Here is a 6091-nt window from a genome sequence, read left to right as displayed (position 1 = left end):
TTAATATACTTTCACAAAAATATTTTTACATGCGTCAAACGTGCCCTTAATCGAAAACTTGAAGTGCACACCCGAAAAAAGTTAGGAAAATCAGAAGCAATAGAGCCGAGGCTCTAAACATCAAAGTAAAATGCACTTTAAAATAGTGTCGAAAAATATGGTTTCGATATTGAAAATCTTTCTTACAGCTTTAAAATATATTTTCATCTTTAATTATAAAATTTAAAGCTTCAAAAATAGTGAAGATCGAACAGATATATAAAAACTTGAGACAGTCCAAAAATGCATTACAAGATGCATTATTTCCAAAACTTGAAATTCATTTTTTTCTCATGCTCATGCATCATGATGTCGAGATGATCAATTTGAGGATATTTGAACATCAGAACAATCTTTTCTAATTAAATTTTTGAGGTGGGCTCTAATTTGATTGTTTAGAGCCTCGGCTATATATAAACTTTTTCATTTTGTATGAGGGTGTAGTTTGCACAAGGTTACAACCTTGAACAATCAAAGTAAGGTGCAGCTTTGAATTTTATTATGAGATGTAATTTCGGTGTCCAAATTTATTAGCATGGCCTGATTATCTATTTTTATTATTAATACTAAAAATTTAAACTCTAAAAATGTTTCAAATCTAGTAGATCTATAAACACATGAAAATCTTAAAAATAAATGATCCACATAATGATGCACTATTTAAAGACTAGAAATCTATTTTTTTTTCATTTCTACACATCTCAACATCGAGATGATCAATTAGAAGGTTTTACAAAATCAAAACAGTCAGATTTTTTAGGTGCACCATAAATCTACAATTTAAGGTTGCAACCTAATATAAACTTTTTTTCTTTGGATAAATTAGTAGAGATTTTGGGCCTACCCATTTTTATAATAAGGAAAGATAAATAAAGTACAATGTGTGAGTTCTTCAGTGCCCCATTGAACTTTAAATACCATTGTGTTCATGATTGTTTAACATCATAAAGGGATTTGTTTAACTTGCACACTTTGCCTTCTCATCCTTTATATTTGAATCCTTTGTGTTGTATTATAAAAATCTCTTCTTTTAATTTACTATTGAGAAATGTTGTCTTTACATCCATTTGATGTATATCAAAAGTATAATAATTTGCTATTGCTAGTACAATCCTAATGGATGCCTTTCTAGCAATAGAGGAGAAATTTTCTTTATAATATACATCCATTTAAAAAATATTTAAAATCAAATAATTAATTAAAGAATTGATTTTGCAAACAAAGAAACACCACATTCCAAAAATAAAGTATTTTTAAAATAAGGAACACGCCATGTGACACTCTATATGAGTGTCACATGTTTTCTAGAAGTGTCAACACATGTGTCTGTTAAAGAAGTGTCAACATGTGGTCAGACCATTGGATATGCATGTCAATGTGTTGTAAAATATGAGTGCCTTTTTGCTTCTATGGAGGACATCATTTTTTTTTTTTTCGACTGTCAACGGCCATGATTACCAATGCCTATACTGACAATGGGAGCATACCATATAAAAACTCCATTGGGGAAAATAGTTGTTGGGTATCAATAGGTGATAATTAGCGAAGGTAAATATTTGGATATTGACTTGAACATCTTGATCTCCCGCTCCAACAAATATTGGATGGTTCTTGTACAATCTTGGGATGTCACTCTTTTTTTTAGACATTTAGAGATTAGAATTTAGTTCTTTTTTTTTCTTTAAGGTCGGTCCCTTGGATTTGAAAGATGACATCCCCAAACTTTGGGATCTAAAAAATAATGCTATCATTAGTTTTGCCTAAGGGAGTAGATGGATAGTATACTCATGTTGGAGTAGGAATATTTTGGCTCTCTGAACACATCTAATTTTTAGACTTTCAATACCTGCTATTTCATGTTATTCCTTGTTTATCTAAATCTTGTGCTTTGGTTTCAGCTAAGGGTTAACAGTTGTGTTTGTGTTGCTCCTAGAGAAAATAAAATGACCACTTGGAACATGGATTCCCAAATCCTCTTAATATTACCATTTTGGGTAGCTAGCAAAATTTCTTGTGGGCGATTAGCAAATTATTTTGGTTGATCTTGTAGGGGAAGTTTGTGCATTTCTCTCATGTGAGAAAATAGAAATTTTCTTTTTGGGTAGTTTAGTGGAAAAGAGGTCCCTTACACATAATAGGAATAAAATTCAAGGAGCCATGTTGTTGTGGTGCCTTCCACCCTTGAGCCCATTCTTACAAAATAGAAATTCACTATTAGTGAAATGCTATGCTATTAGTATATTTTCCATAATAAAATTTATACTAGTAGCATAGTTATTAAGATTGTACCAAACCACCCAGTTCGATTGATAAGATTGCCGACTCTTGCCTTGGCATGTTCAATTTAAACAAAAACCAAATTTAGTAAAATAACGGTCAAAATAAGTATTTAACTAGGTTGAAACAACAATTTTGGCCTATCTAATTGTCCAGTTCTAACCCATTCAACAAATTAAGCAAATTTTAAAAGTTTTTCTAATATATTTAATAATTTTGAACTATTATTCTTTTTTCATTTTATTTTTTTAAATCTGGTGTAACCGATTAAAATAGTAATTGAACCAATTTTGATTAGATGAACCCTTCATTGGTTTGGTAGCCAATCTAATCCTAATAACTATGACTATTAGTTCCTCCAATGAGATAAAAAAGCTACATTATCAGCGGGAAGACTACTGAAAGAATCATATGTTATTATTTTGGCTAAGTAAGATAATTTGTAGTAAGTTTTCCACTAATTTCGTTTTCTTTGTGTCAAGGTATCCTATTTTATAAATTTTTTGGAAAATTATAAAATATACTTTAATTTTTGGATTATTGGAAATAAACTCAAAAATTTTTAAAACATCATCCATACTCCTTTTCTTCACTTTTTGTTTTTTTTTTAATCAAAATAACCTTCATGGTAGTCTAAAAACCGTGAAGACATCACGGTAGACTTATTACCGTGATGGTCATGGACGGTTTAATGTTTTGAGGCATAACATCACTTAAACCATGATGGTTGTTAAGCGGCAACATGACACTTAAATAGCCATGAGAATCGTTAAGGTTCTTATGCCCCGTGACAAAGGTATAATGGTTAAATACTGCGATAGTCCAATAAACCATCACAGTTCTTTAAGTGCCGTGATGCTTCTTTAAGTGCCATGATGCTTCAAAACTACATTTGACTTACAACTCGCTATGACTACCACGGTTTTTAATAGACCGTAATGGCTTCACGGTTCTAAGATTACCATGAAGGCTATTTTCATCTACTCACCCAAAAAAAAAGTATGGATGGTACGAGAATCTATTTTTATCTCTAATTATAAAATTTTAGAATAAAAAAATGTTTCAAATGAGGCAGATATATAAACATATAAAAATCTTTAAAATGGATGGTCCAGATAATGTATTATAATATCTACTATTTTAAGACTTAAAATATCTTTTCTTCATATATATACATCACAATATCGAGATGATCAAATAGATGTTTTTCCAATATCAAAGCAATCCTTTTTGAGGAATTTTAAAAGGGGTATCAACTTTATATAAATTTTTATCGTTAACAAAATCGTTATTTATTGTATTTAGTAAATGAGATAGTTTGTAATACGTTTTCCACGTACTTTTCTCTATGAGTTAAGGTATCTTACTTTATGAATTTGTCAGCTGCTACTTAGGTTTTAGGTACAGAAGGTGAGGTTGGAGTTCTCCTTTCCTTACTTCTTTTGTCGCCATAGGGCTGCCACTGAGCCGGGTTTGGGTCGACCCAAGCCGAAATAGCATGTAATATTTGTAGCCCCTTCCCAGTGCTCGGCCTGAAAAATTCATTGTTACAGGCCGGCCCCGGTCCGTCCCGTCCTGTGCTTGGCCTGTAAGTGTCTTTTGGGCTGGGCTTGAGCTGGTCCAAATATAGGCCTGACCCAATTAGATTTTTTTTTAAAAGAAAAAATACACAAAGTGACCATTTACTTTAATACAAGGAGGTTACAACTACTCTTGTCCATCAGATTTCAAATCCGGTGGTTATAAAAGTTTTATTGACTAGATTCAAAGTTAAAAAAAACTTCTCGAACTTCATGCACACCCCAAGACATCTAATTTGACGTCCAATAACTAGAAATAATTGTGACGTCTTTATATCAAAGATAAATGGTCTAATAGTATACAATCTATTTTTCTTTTTTTTTAATATCTATCTTTTTTTTGTTTGCAAGCCAAAAAACAAAAGATCTATAAAAAATTGTGCAAAAATATTTTTTAGAAGAATTTAAAAGCCAAAAAAAAAACATTGTGAAATAAAAAAGATTCGAAAGAGGGGTGGGAAATCGTGGCCACTCACCCTCCTTATTCTCCCACCCCCACCACCCTCCTCTCCCTCTAAAAACCCATTAGTTATCACTCTCTAGAAACCTATTTTTCCACCCGAATACCCCATCTCTTTCTCTCTCTAAAAGCATGTCTATCTCTCAAAAAACTGTGGAAGGAGAGTTTATATTGTCTACTAAGTTAATATAAAAGGTGTATATGGCAATCAACATATATGGGAAGGCAGTTACAATATCTTGTATTTTATGATAAGTTTGGGTATAATACAGGTGTTTTTTATTTTTTTATATTATTGTCATCTGTATTTGTCTATAAAAGACAAGCCTATATATTCATATTGATTAATGAATATTACATTTATTCAAATAAACTTGAAACTCTTCATATGATAACATAGTTAGATTCATCTTCGCTTTGTCCATTCATGTAAGATTGAGTCTATTACTTTGTTGTTGGATCATGTTATTTTATGTATGATCGAGTTTGTTGTTCTATTACTCGATCATGTTTGTTTGTCTGCGAGCTCTTGAATCGATCATGGATTGTTTCGAGCTCCGTTGGCACTTCTAAGTGTTATTTTATTTCCTCGGCTGACTCAACTGTTTTTTTGCCTCTGGAGAAGATCTGAAGCTTTTTGTTTGTTGCTCAAGCCTACTCTATTCGAGCCTTATGTTTTCTAGGCTGGTTGATCTACCGTTGCTTGAGCCTGCCTTATTATGTTGTTCTTATGTGCTTGTTGATCAAGTAGACTGAGCATGACAACCACTGCTTCTACCTGTCACGCTATGCACATGAAGATCCAACTGCTCGTTTCCGCAACTTAGAATTCAAACTCCAGTTGCTGTTTTTCTTAGCATCTTGAGTTTGAGGGAAAGTGTGAAATAAAAGTTTATATTGTCTATTAGGTCAATATGGTAGGTGTACATTGCATTCAATATATAAGGGAATGTTAATTATAATATCTTGTATTTTATGATAAGTCCTGGTATACGATAAGTGTTTCTGATTTATTTCTATTCTTGTTATCTTTATTTGTTTATATAAGACAAGTGTGTATATTCATATTGATTAATGGACACTTAGTCTCTTCAAAAAAACTTGGGACTTTTCACAAAAATGTGTTTTCTCGCTCCATAGCCTCTCTCTCTCTCTCTCTCTCTTTAAAATCTCATTTTCTCACCCACTGCGTCCCCCCCCCCCCCCCCCCCTCTCTTTAAAAACCCATTTTCTCAAACTTACATCTCTCCATTTTTCTCTCTAATTTTCTTCACACAGTTGTAGTGACAGCCAACCATTTTGACCAAGAGAAGCCATTGGAGTTGATCTCTTCAACGATGGCTCCAGAGAGAGGAAAAATGTTGCTCAATGTACGAGCCCAAATATGCCTAAGAAATATTACCTCTCCCCTTTCTCATTCAGATAATATATTGAAAAAATTATTTAAGGGAATTATTTGTTTTCCCCCAAGTTACCCCCCTGTTCGGTAATGTAAATATCGCATCGGGAAGCAGGGGTTATATCTTTCATAGCAAAAAGCTATCAGGTGTTTGTATTACCGGACATGTATTTTTTGTTGGAGTATGGCCACTACAGCCTCATGACCACTGTAGTGTTCATGGTCAATCTCTTACCTTCGAATTTTAAATGCATTTAATCATATTATATACTTGCTATAATGGTCTCATTGCATTCAAATATTTTGACTATCTTTTATGGAAAATTTTATTCTGTA

This window comes from Amborella trichopoda, chromosome 8 (genome assembly GCF_054954075.1).
Source record: "Amborella trichopoda isolate Santa Cruz 75 chromosome 8, AtrichopodaSantaCruz75HAP2 v2.0, whole genome shotgun sequence".
NCBI classification, from domain to species: domain Eukaryota; kingdom Viridiplantae; phylum Streptophyta; class Magnoliopsida; order Amborellales; family Amborellaceae; genus Amborella; species Amborella trichopoda.
The sequence above is the reverse complement of the archived record's forward strand: the minus strand, read 5'-3'. Positions refer to the sequence as shown.